Below are 13,695 nucleotides of genomic sequence, written 5' to 3'. Positions count from 1 at the left end.
AATCTATAATCTAGCATTTGGCGTTCCATTGTTTCTGCCTACCCTAATGGGAGACAGGCGTGACAGATATGTATGTATGTATGTATTAATGTAAATCTCTTAATATCTTTTATATTATTGGTATATTTTTAGTTTTACATTCCTCTTTCATACTGTATAACGTAATATAAATTATTATTAGAAACCATAGACAAATTATTCAAGAGATTCATAGAGTAGAAATGTTATTCATAGAATACGTAATCTCTGAGTTTAATAATGGCCGCCGTTGTAACTTTGAGTACCACTGTACCCCAGCGGTGTAGCGCGACGAGGTAGCAGGGTCAATCCCGTTTGTTTTAATACTTATAAAAAAAATTTATACCACGAGAGTGGCAATCAAGCATACAGCCCGTCTGATGGTAAACGGTCACTGTAGCCTATGGACGCCTGCAACACTAGAGGTGTACCAGAGGGAGACTTTGTACAAAAGTCGATTGCTTGACTACCTCTGTCTCATTCGTATTTCAACCGTGAAGCAGTTGTGTTTGCATGGCTGTGTTTCGGTTTGAAAAGTGGGATATGGCGTGAATTTACTGGGTACAGAGGAATAACACCTAAGTCCTCAGGAATGGCAACGCGTGGGGGGTATCATGGGCGAAGCAGTATAGTCTGTTATGTGCATGGTACTGCTCATGTCTATAGGCGACGGTTACCACTTTCCATCAGGTGGGCAGTCAGGCAACCGTAGTTAGGGTTTGGAGATGTTTTAAGAGGGACGCTCCTGCTCATCCCTCGCTCTCTCTTAGTCGCTGCTTACGACACCCACGGGAAAAGAAGGTATTAGGTATATACCTCAATGAATACCATGGGCGTCACAGTATATAATAATAATCTGGAAAGTGCATAAAAACTGACAGTCCATCTGGGAGGAAAACAGTCGCCTACAGACATGAACAGCACCGTCAATTTCACACAATACACTGTGACGCCCATTTTGCATCTTATACGTTGCGATTGCTACCATCTGGTCCCGGCATAGAATTGGCCATCTTTTCCTTTCCCGTGGGTAAACATAATAAGTTCATGTGTTCAAACATGACCACAATAAATTCATTTATTACAGTTTACGTTATGGTCGAATTTCGACCACGGAGCGACCACTAATAAATATTTATTTTCCAACAATATCGGTATAATATATTTATATAAACACTCAGGTTATGGAGTGAGCTCCCTGTCGAGGTTTTCCCAAGAGATTACAGCGTGGGGTTCTTCAAAAGAGGGGTAAAGAGGTTTCTTCAGGGTCGGCAACGCGCGCGTAATACCCATGGTATTGCAGACGTTCATAGGCTACGGTAACTGTTTATCATCAGGTGGGTCGTATGCTTGTTTGCTACCTCACTGGTATAAAAAATGATTCAATTTAATTAACTTCAATGCACTTTAATTAATAATGTAAATTAATTTAATGTCATTTAATTCAATCTAGTATTGTTTAATCCGTAGATATCAATAAATATGCAGAAACTGTCGGCCATATCTGTCAAAAACAGGACAGACGATTAAATTATGTTTTGGTGCAATCAGCATTAGACAGTGGCGCTCAAAGTTTTGTACGCGTCGCGGTCACGGGGGTCATTTTGAGTAATCGCTAAAAAAAAACAATTGAGATTTTTGTGTCTATGGGATTTGCTGCACTGTTATAACTATTAGTTTTGTATTTTTTTTTTTTAAATATTTATTCTAATGCTGTATTTGGGAATGCTTAATTATTAGTTGGTTGAAAAAATACCATTCGACGAATAAGTTTGATGGGATTCTGTATTCTATTCTATTCTATTCTATTCTAGTTGGTTGAAAAAATACCATTCGACGAATAAGTTTGATGGGATTCGAAGTATGTATGTAAAAGAAGTATCTATGTTCTTTTTTTTTTATACAACTCAGAATGGCAAACAAGCTGACGGCCCACCTGATGGAAAGTGGTAACCGTCGCCTATACACATGAGCAGTACCATGGACATAACAATACACACACATACTGTTTCGCCCACGATACCCCCCATGCGTTGCCATTCCTGAGGACTCAGGTGTTATTCCTCTGTACCCTGTAAATTCACGCCATGTCCCACCCTTCAAACCGAAACATAGCCATGCAAACACAACTGCTTCACGGTAGAAACACGAATGGGACAGAGGTACCCGAGCAATCGACTTTTGTACAAAGTCTCCCTCTGTTCCTTTATATTTTTATTTATTTATTTATTTCATTATTGCAATCGTTTGTGATATCACGCATCGAATATCAGCGATGTAGTATTTAATTCGTTGCAGCACACGCTAAGTGGCGGCCATATTAGAAATAACAAATGCGAAGTTTGTTTTCTATTGTTAATTAATATCTCTTTTATTGTTGGCAATAACTTATTTATTTATTCCTTAGTACATATATGTGTACATGGCGGACTTAATGCTAGAAGCATTCTCTCCCAGTCAACCGTAGGGAAGTGTCAGAATACACGAATGCGGTACTACTAATTATTGATATACATACATACTAAAATTACATATATAAACGAATAAATATATATATAAATAACACACACACATATATATAAAATTTATTAATTATTAATTAATTAATGCTCCTCTCCACTCAGGGTTTGCTGGTAGAGAACTCTTGCAGAGTTAAGCTCGCATGTTGTACATCTTTATTTTATATAAACTATATGAATATAATATTTTTTATGTATAATATAGTATAAATAAATAAAATCCGTTATAAGCTGTATTTATAAGAGATTTAACAGTAAATAATTTAGTAAGAGAATTTTCGTATTTAATAAAAATAAAAGTACTCTGACTAGAGTTGATAAAAAAAAATCATTTGATAAATTGGCCCGATCACGAATCCAACTTGAGGCCTCATTTATGCAAAGCACTGCGCTATGGTGATAGGCTATTTTTAACCGACTTCAAAAAAAGGTTGACTGACAATTCGGTTGTATTTTTTACATTTGTTGCCTCATAACTCCATTAATTGTAAATCAATTTGGAATTGTTTTTTTTTTTTTATCTGAAAGGATATACTTACAGATTGATTCCATAACAATTTTATCAAAATAAGTTCAATAGTTTAGTATATAAATCAAAAAAACTAGTTTTGTCACATTTAAAGTCTATTTCTTTTTTATGGGACATAATCTTTTTATTATTGTAAGTATATACTTTTAGATAAAAAAAGAGCTTTCCAAATCGGTTTAGAACTGACGGAGTTAAACATTAACAGACATGAGAAAATAAAGAAATAAAAAAAAAATGTGGACCTACTTCTGTCTCTAAAGTCGGTTGAGAAACAAAGTTTTACAGAGATATCCTAATAAAGTAATGGAAAACAATAAAGGTAAACAGTTATTACTTACATAGTATTTTATATAGATAAACATACATACGAATATGACAAAACATGTCTCTCGTATTGATCATATAAAAAAGCAACCAACAAGTAATTAAATTTGCCAACTGTTTGAGAAGCTTAGAGCTTTTGCGAAGCCAAAATTCGTTGCCGCTAACGACTGAAAACGTGCGCGAGCGAGACGCGACACCAATAAGTGTGAAAGAGACGTACGTAAACTGTAAGCTACGCCTAATCAATGCATACAACCTTCGCCTGAAGCCTGCAGAGGCTTCAGTGTGTCGCGTACACTTCAGTTGGAGGGTGTGTGTGTTTCCGCCCTGTTAATATTAAATTAAAAAAAAAAAAACATAAAATAACTATTTTAAATTGAAAACCGCTTCGAAATTCGAAAACAAACGTTGGAATAACTCATTGCAAAACAAATACTGAAGGGAGCGTTCGAAAATCGAATGCTCACCAGCGGCGTCCTAACAAAAGACCGCGCAGAATTGTGGCCTTTTAATTTGCGAAAAAAAACATTAAGCCGTATCACTGATACGCGATTTGAAATTCGAACGCGGAATTTATGAAACGTGTGTTTACTTTTTTTTTTTAATCAATTTTACTGGCCAGTGTTTTTGGGGCACAGTCTTTATATTGTGTTCCTTTGCTAGCGTTTTGCTATTTAACACTTTTTAGTCAGTGGAAGAGCGGGGGAGGGGGAGGGGGTAAAACGCAAGGATCCTTTGTTCCTCACTGCACTGTGCTTGTATCGTGGAGAGGGGTGCAGCATGGCAAAAGGTAGTAAATCTATTTTCCTACAACTGTTTTCAGCCATTTTGGATTTTGCAGTGTTTATGTCCGTGTGCATTGCATTTATTATGGATTAACGTTGGAAACAGCGATTTGTGAATATTGCAAGTGAATTAAATGTGTTTAATTAAAAATTTTATACACAATAAATAAATTATCATCCATTCTAAATAATATTACGTACTATATATGTAATATTTTATTATATATTTTAATATTTTATTTAACTGTATATTTGTTTATGTATTAATAGTTGTAGCACTTCAGCTGCCCGCTAACGAAATGCTTTCTTACTGTACTGGGTTGACTGGAAGAGATCTCTAAGTCCACTGTCACAACATTTATAAATACATTATTTTATATGTAACTTACAAGTGCAATAAAGAATATATATATATATATATATATATATATATATATATATATTATATATATTTCATATGTATCTATAATAAGTTTACTATTGTAATCTTACGGAGGAAACGATATAGAGTATCTATTTATTTATCATATAAAATAGATAACTTTACATATATCTCGTATCTGTATTTGCTGTGTACTATAATGAGGGTAGTGTTGAAATAAATTAACTTCAAATGTTTTTGCAACTTTTTAAATTGTTTATGTCAACGATTTTATATCAGCTTCAAATAATCCTCTAACAGAAATAGATTTTAAACAATTTTTATTAATGTAAACTTAAATTGTATATATTATTAAATAGTTTTTTTTTTTTTTATATTTTACCGTCCGTACACAATTACGAGATGATTTTAGCAAGCCCCGTTTTATCGAAATCGGTTAAGCTGTTTAGGGCACAAGTATAACGTGTCTTATAAATGCATTTTATTTATTTATTATTACAAAATCCACAGCTCTTAAAATCTGTAATATTTTAAAGTTATTTTTATTATATACAGCCAATTACAGATTTATAATTTATAAAATATTGCTCATTAAGAAGGAAGCGTTAACAAAGTTGATATTATGTATGTATGTGTGTGCGAATGTGTGCGTGTGTGCATGTGCGTGTGTGTGTGTGTGTGTGTGGAATTGCGTGTTTGTGTGTACGTGTGTGTGTGTATGTGTGTGTGCGCGTGTGTGTATACTGGAGTATGTGTTTAACTCATATTAGTTACCAGTAACATGTCTGGATCGTATTCTATGGGTGACATTTATCAATATAAAGATTGGATTGTTTATTTGTAATGAATAAATTGAAAAAATACTCATCCGATGTTAAAAATTTCTTCATCTATAGAAAGCTACATAATCAACGAATAATATAAGCTATATATTGTTTATAAAAATTGTTAAAAATTCTGTACATGGGAGATATTTAAGAGATTGTTTTCCACAAAAAAATAAAACCGACTTCAATTGTGACAACACCAGTTGTTTCGATTTAAATTAAAAATTAAACTATTTAAGTGATCTTGATAAAATTTCTACAGGCTGAATCTGTGAATACAGACTTTCAGATAAAAAACGAATGTTCCAAATCGGTTTACAACTAACGAAGTTATGAGGTAGTAAACATTAAAAACAATACATCCGTACTGAGATCCTTCTTGTTGCAGGCGGTTAAAAATTAATATCATCATCGACCTCTCAGCCTTTATCCGTCCACTGCTGGACATAGTCCTCCTCCATAGACTGCCATAAAGAACGGTCCTGAGCCACCTGCATCCACTGGCTACCTGCAATGCATTTGAGATCGTCGCTCCGTCTATAACTCATCCCAAACTAAAATTTCATCCCAACCATCTGGACGAGTGGCGGTCCTCAAACGTGCATTTTTCAAGGCACTTTCTTCCACGCACAACCACTCTTTAGAATCAACTTCCAGCAGCAGTATTTCCGAACCGATACGACGACATAACCTTCAAGAAAAGAGCATATTCCTTTTTTAAAATGCCGGCAGCACACCTGCAATGCCTTTAGTGCTGTGGGTGATCATGGGCGGCGGTAGTCACTTACCATCAGGTGAGCAGTAAACTCGTTTGCGCCGTGTTAGAAAAAAATATCTAATGGTAGGCCGTGCTACTCCGCGTTTGCCCTCAAGAACCTTTCTTCCCCATCCAGCCCATTGTTACTACACCTCGCTTATCGTATTAGAAAATATAAATAAGGAAAGAAAATACACAACAAACATGTCCCACATCACTTCCATCCGAACAAATATACAAATCTCGAGATGTTCCAGAAAAAAAAAACAACGCCTTAGCCAAGTACACTTGTCTTAACTTCTATAGAGAATCCGCGAAGTTTTCATAAAAACAACAAACTTGCTACATTCAATTGTCTATGATATTCAGATATAAAAGGTCAACTGTACAAATGTAGTGAGATTACATCATATTTTTATCGATATAGATAGATAGATACTCTTTATTGTTTCCTCCAAAAGATTACAATAATAAACTTATTATAGATACAAACAATTACAAGAAATGATCACAGTGAGGAAACAATGGACGACCTTATCGCTAAGAGCGATCTCTTTCAGGCAACCTTTGGTTGGAGTCATATTGCTCCATAGTTTTCTCCTGTCACCTTCCAATGATCGCCTCTGTTCCAATGATTTCTACACCATGTCAAACCGTCGTCATTTTAGCCATTATTCGTCTACTGCTGGACACAGGCCTCCACCATAGATTAGAGAATGAAACCGTCCTGAGCCACTAGTGGGGAGATCGTCCACTGTGTTTGCCCGTACGGGGTCACAACTCAAGAATCTTTCTTCCCCATTGATTGTAGGTTCTTCGAGCTATGTGGCCATCTTATTACTTCTATGGAGAGGAGTATAAAACTAGTATTTACCTGCAATTTCGTCTGCTCGCTGACAGGAGTATAAAGTAGCCAATATAAAGACATAAACTCCCTTTTATATTACATTATATGTTTAAAAACGAGATAAAAAGTCAGTAGCAAATGTGAGAACGATTCATGGCTTAACACAGATATAAATTTGATTATGTATTGACTGTAATTCAGCTGTATGTTTAAAAAAAAAAATATCGACACTATGTATTTATTTTTTTTTTAGTTCGTTGTATGAGATTTTTATATAATTTTATATATTTTTTTTTCTTTAATAAAGCATCAGAAGTCGTTTGTTTGGGCATCTCTGTCCTATTCGTGTTTCAACCGTGAAGCAGTTGTGTTTGCATGGCTGTGTTTCAATTTGAAGGGTGGGATATGGCAGTGAAAAGTGAAGTTACAGGGTAGAGAGGAATAACACCTGAGTCCTCAGGAAAGGCAACGCGTGGGAGGTATTATGGGCGAAACAGTATACTCTGTTATGTCCACGGTACTGCTCATGTCTATAGGCGACGGTTACCACTTTTCATTGGGTGCGTCGTCAGCTTGTTTGCCATTCTAAGTAGAATAAAAAAAGTTATAGTTTTTTGTAAATTATGTTTTTTTTTTCTGTAATAATTAATTTTCTATTTTTTCTTAATAGTTATATCTAGGTGTTAGTACATACATACATACATATCTGTCACGCCTGTCTCCCATTAGGCTAGGCAGAAACAATGGAACGCCAAATGCTTCGATTCAAACAAACCTCTTTCGCTTCCTCCACATACATCAATCTTTTCATACACGCTCGCCGGTTACGGGTACTTTTAATTTGGCCCTTCTTGTTAGTCTCAAATAATATATTGCGGATGGCTTTGTTAACATCTGAACTTTATTATGGACAGTGTTGCTATAGTTTCAAATAGTTTTATTTTAACTATTTCCTCCACTTGTATTATACATTTGTGCAAACTTTAGTGGCTGTGAAATTATTATTTAAGTGTTTAATTATGTATTATTCTAGTTTTTTTTTGATGGGTGAAAATGGTATGGTAACCCCGCCTGCGCTACCGGGATACGCTGGCGGAGCACCAGTGAAGGGTGATAGATGAGAATGAAAACAGGCCAGTTAGCCCATCATGATGAATTCATCAGGAATTAACCATGATAATTTCCAGGGGGGACCGCGAGGAGGTCAACCTGGTTGGGTATATTGCTAGCAATGGGATTTTCAATCTCCATTACTAACAATCCCTTTCCCCCCTAATGTATTGTTCTAGTTGTCTGTTTACCTTTAATATATAAATAAATACATAGATAGAGTGTCTCCATACAAATGCTTCGAGAAAATTTTTGCGTGTCAATTTTTTCATACAATTTTGCGTGATGAATGTGTGATTCCTTTATAACTTATATATATTTACACACACAATGTACCTTGACGAGTCTATATTTAATTATTAAATAAGTAAAAAGACTTTTTTTTCTATATAATATAAATAAAGAAAAAACGAACCGGTTGTTGGCGGGAGGGGACAAAAAAACGTTAATCGAGTCGGCTAGTTTTAATATTTTTAAAATAAACTTTCACGACCGGTTGAAGAAGAAGTGCGCGCAAAAACAACTGTATTATTTTTTTAAATAGCAAATTTGGGCTAAGGAATATTACTCAGACGGCCCACTACTTTGTTGTTTTTCTTTTCTTTCCCATTAATTTTGCGCTGTTGACTTTCGTTAAATTGCAAATTTATCTAACCAATTTGAAAGAAAGAGAAAGAGAGAGTAATAAATAAATAACTTTATTTGCAACTAAATTTCTTTATTTCCAGGGGATTTATTTATTATAATCCAGGGGAGAACATTTACAATTCGATTGAATTTTCTTTTATGTCTAGATTAGAGATAATGACTACTAGTATTATAAATAAAAAGTCAGTTTGTTTGTTTGTTACCTCATAGCGTCTTAATGGCTGAATCAATCACTATGAAATTTAGTACACATGTACTTTATGGGACGGTGTTCACAGGCTATGGTAACCGCTTACCATCAGGTGGGCCGTATGCTTGTTTGCCACTTCAGCGGTATAAAAAAAAATTAAAACTTGTTATGTTCACACTCCCGCCAAATCCGCTTCGAGCTTATAACGTGTAGTTGAATGAATCACTTGTCTCTCTCATTCTAAAATCTCCAAATCAACTCCTCTCCATCCAAAGGTTGCCTGCAAGAGATCGCTCTTAGCAATAAGGCCGCCCATTGTTTTCTCACTGTGATCATTTCTTGTAATTGTTTGTATCTATAATAAGTTTACTATTGTAATCTTTTGGAAGGAACAATAAAGAGTATCTATCTATTTATCTATCTAAAATATATGTTATTATGTTTCTTTCTCTCTCTTACATTACCAATCTATGTACGATATAATGGAGACAAGAATAAATCAATCCTTTATTGAAATTCAACCGTTCCAAAGCCCCTCTCGTTCGCATCTCAAGCGTGTCTTAACGCATCGTACCTAATCTCTGACAGCTGTATCACGCGCCATCTTGTAATTTTATTTTTTTCACCTTCCTCATTACGTTCTCTAATATTGTAAACGTAAACGTGAGGTTTTTCTGCTTATTTGTTACGTTACGGACACTTAACAGTTCTCGCAATTGCTACGACTTTTTTTTTTTAATTTTGGCATACGGCTTTTTTTTAATGGATGACAATAGAGTGGGATTACCACTCTATTGTTATTCCCGCGCTAACGGTATATGCTGGCGGGACTTATCGTGGTAAATATATTTGGAATTCAGCACGATGGTTTCCAGGGGAGACTCCGTGGATGTTGACCTGACAGGGTATATTGCTAGCAATGGGGCTGGTAGTCCGCATTACTAACAAACCCTTCCCTAGCAAACGGCTAGTGATGCCCATTTTCCACTAAATTTGGATACGTACATAATGTTTCTTTTTTTTATTTGTTTTGATCAGGAGCCATCAGGCAAAAATATAAACATGGATTTAGTATTAATTACAGTAATATATAATCTTAGATTATATACATAGAGTGTATCCATACAAATGCTTAAAGAAAAGTAGGTAATTTTGTCATACAATTTTGCTTGATAAATAGTTATGAGTGATTCCTTTATAACTTCTTTAATTATTTTGTCTTATAAAGACTACATTTTTTAATGAGAAAATACTCATTTTATTTATTTCATAATTAAATATAAGATACGTTAAGGTACATTGTGTGCGTAAGTATTAAGAACACTGATAAAAATAGTCTGCTAATTTGACAATTAGCTATCAAAAAGTTGACCCGTTTTTAAGGCTCGATGCTCTATCTACATAATCTAAGTATATACCTAATACAATTATGTATATAACAATTTTAAACTAAGTACAAGTAAAGTTTCAGTTAATAAAAGTGAACTCATTAAAAGAATAGAGAAGGCACTAAAATAGATTCAAGCCTATTATAACAAACATTTCAATTAATAAAAACTATATAATGCTATTAAACTAACTTAAGTGAAACGTTTACAAGAAATAAAAAAATAGGTAAATGTAGGTTATGTTTCTTGTAATTATACATATTGATATCACCAGTTATTTGAATAGAATTATTTTGTTTAATTCCGCTACCGTTAGTATGTGTGTGACTGCCAACACTCGAAGATTGACCGCCACTATTACTACCAGAAGTACCACGACCTTCCATATTAGCCATCAATATCCGACTGCCATTTTGTTTTCGCGCGTTTTGCGACACGTGTTTCAACTCTAAACGAGGCATGTTAGTAAATTTACATTTTTATAGACAAAGCATAAAAAAAAGTATTAGATTGTTTAATTCATCTGATCATATTTACACTATAATAATTATGTATGTTTATATACATTTATGATTACGTATCTCGTAATCAAATTGCAACAGCCAAGAATTATTGTGAATTTTCTTTTTTTTGATGTTAGTGCTGCCTCTGTTGAGCGATTTACGAACTAAAACTTAAAATTGCATTTGACAATTGATTATTATATTACTTCAATTTATTGCTAGCCCATTTAATGATCAATGGAAGCAATCGTGAAATATAAACACCATTATTTTAGACAATTAGCAATATATCACGAAGCGATCGTGCAATGATTGCTAATCGTTAATTTATAGATAATGAGCCTTCTAAAAAAACGTCAGCCCACTTTCTCGGGTCCAAAAATTAGATGTAAGCTTAAATAATAATATTTCCTCATTATAGAATTCCTTAAAAAGGTTTCCATCCCGGTTTCCTGTTAATTCCAAACAACAATAAAACACGGGGCCGGGACAGAAAAGATAAAGAAAGTAAAAAAAGGAAAGATAAAAGAAACAAACAATCACTTTTGTAACTGAATTTGTGAGATTATACTTGTAGTTAAAAGCGAAGTATTTTTTAATAGAAATATATGATGTTTTGATAAATAAATAAATAAATAAATAAACATTTCGAAACTACGAGTACCTACTACATTATGTATGCGAACTATTTAGAGTCCAATACTAATGTTGTCTGTAATTCATATTTATTTTTTATTTATTTATTTACATTTTATTGCACCATTTATAAAAAAAGTAAATACATTTAAAAGGAGCGACTTTATTTGTATATGTAAAATAATTTATACTAGGAGCGGGTAACATATAGTAATATCTATATATTTCAGTTACAATATCTGGTCCAATAACAAAAGGCCTACCATGAAATGATCTCCGAAATTTCGAGGCCGAACGAAACACAAATTTGATGTTAAAATTATTTTTATTTATTTATTTACACTTTATTGCGCCAAGTAAAAAGAGAAATAACAAATACAGTAAATATTAATGTGAAGTGATACAAAAGGCGGCCTTATTGCTAAGCAATCTCTTCCAGACAACCTTTGGGTAGAGGACATTGAGAAAAAGACAAAGGTTAGGTGGCGCACTATTATATAAATATTATCATATACAAACATATATACATACATACATACATACACATACATATATAATATATACACAATGTTAAAATTACATAGTACATACAGTTTAAAAATATTAAAAATGTTCCTTTGAACTTGTATGGTAGAATTTACGATGAATGAAATATTTTGAAGCCGATTTTGGTATAAATAAAAAGGCGAAATTGAGTCCGAAAATTCGGATTTTATTTCATGGTAGGTCTCCTGGTCCAATAACGAATATGTTAAAAGTCTGTTATCCAAAAAGTAATATTGAATAACAGACTTTTAACGTATTCGAAAATAGATCGGCGATATCGAAATGGGCGATGACCTTTTCCCGCCATCAATGTTCAGAGTAACCCAATATATAGATATTGCATCGGTATACATCTTTTTTTTATGGGTGAAAATGGTATGGTAACCCCGCCTGCGCTAATGGTTTACGCTGGCGGAGCATCAGTGAAGGATGATATATGAGAATGAAAACAGGCCAATTAGCCCATCATGATGAATTCATCAGAAATTAACCATGATAGTTTCCAGGGGGAACCGCGAGGAGGTCGACCTGGCTGGGTATATTGCTAGCAATGGGAGTCTCAGTCTCCATTACTAACAATCCCTTTCCCCCCGGTTTCAATATTATTCATGCCCAATTCATACTCATTCATACCCTCATACTTTCACATCTTCACTCACACATACATACATTTCCCACTCACATTTTATACACACACACACACACCCACACGTTTCCATCACACACGACTTTCATTGTCCCCATAACTTATTGTTTTACTAAAACTATGGGGTCCATAGTAATTTATATTTATAAATTTTCAAACTTACGTATTCTTGGCCACAGCAGAATATCAGTGTTTTGCTCTTTTAAGGGCAATGCAATAAACTGAGTTGTGACCATTTTGTGTTACTATGGTACACGCACGAAGGAAGGGAAAGAAGGGAGATCGTTAGTTTATATATGTACTTTGTTTTTTTTTGTTTATTTATTTATTTTTTATTTTGTGCTTTTTCATTTTCATTCTTTTATCTCTTTTATTGTGTATTATGTGTATGTTTTTTTTTTATTGTAATTTGTGTGCTGTAAGTAATGTAAATAAATTATCTATCTTTCTATCTATTTAAAAAATCTCTATGAGCCTAACCTGTAAGCATGTCCTTTCAGATGAAATAAGAATTTTCCAAATCGGTTTACAACTGACGGAGTTATGAGGTAACATACATATCTCTTTCTTTTTGAAATCGGTTAAAATCATTTTAATTCTCAGGGATGGTAATGCACAATGACCATCTCGATACGTTCAGTAAAGGTCCAGAAATTACCCCTGTCTATAGGCGACAGTTACCACTGTCCATCAAGCAGTCCGTCAGCTAGTTCATTTTAAATTGCATATACAAAACATTCATACATTTGAAACACAACACCCTATCTTCAGCAGTCGGATAAAAAGATTTGAGCATTTGTTTATTTTGTATTAATATATACCGAGTTTTTAACCCCCGCCGGCCGTTGACCTCTATCCAATCGACCAATCGTTCAAAGAAGATTACAAGATAATCAATCAGACGTTTTGCTTGGCGCGGTCGATGAGCGAAACTGGTCAGTCGGCAAACAGGCCGAAACAGGAAAATACGTAATTATTGTAACATTTTTCCAAATAGTTTATGAATATTAAGTTTATACTGAAATTAATGAAGAGTTTTC

At 34.0% G+C, this 13,695-nt stretch overlaps 2 protein-coding genes across 3 annotated transcripts in view; both read left to right on the top strand.

Moving 5' to 3' along the window:
* Positions 1 to 13,695, top strand: part of LOC128200109 (uncharacterized) — a 117,575-nt gene that overhangs the window by 82,093 nt on the left and 21,787 nt on the right. The gene's annotated exons all lie outside the window — the stretch shown is intronic.
* LOC128200106 (cytotoxic granule associated RNA binding protein TIA1) overlaps positions 3,507 to 13,695 on the top strand; it is a 187,182-nt gene continuing 176,993 nt past the window's right edge. The window contains exon 1 of one of the 2 annotated variants that reach the window (XM_052892334.1): positions 3,507 to 3,704. The gene's annotated coding sequence lies outside the window, so the exon portion shown is untranslated. Of the gene's footprint in view, positions 3,798 to 13,695 lie in introns of both variants that reach the window. The other variant, XM_052892333.1, reaches the window with a different exon arrangement.

The sequence above is a fragment of the Galleria mellonella genome, unplaced genomic scaffold, assembly GCF_026898425.1.
Source record: "Galleria mellonella isolate WM207_F2 unplaced genomic scaffold, CSIRO_AGI_GalMel_v1 utg158, whole genome shotgun sequence".
Classification (NCBI taxonomy): Eukaryota; Metazoa; Arthropoda; class Insecta; order Lepidoptera; family Pyralidae; genus Galleria; species Galleria mellonella.
The sequence above is the reverse complement of the archived record's forward strand: the minus strand, read 5'-3'. Positions and strand labels throughout refer to the sequence as shown.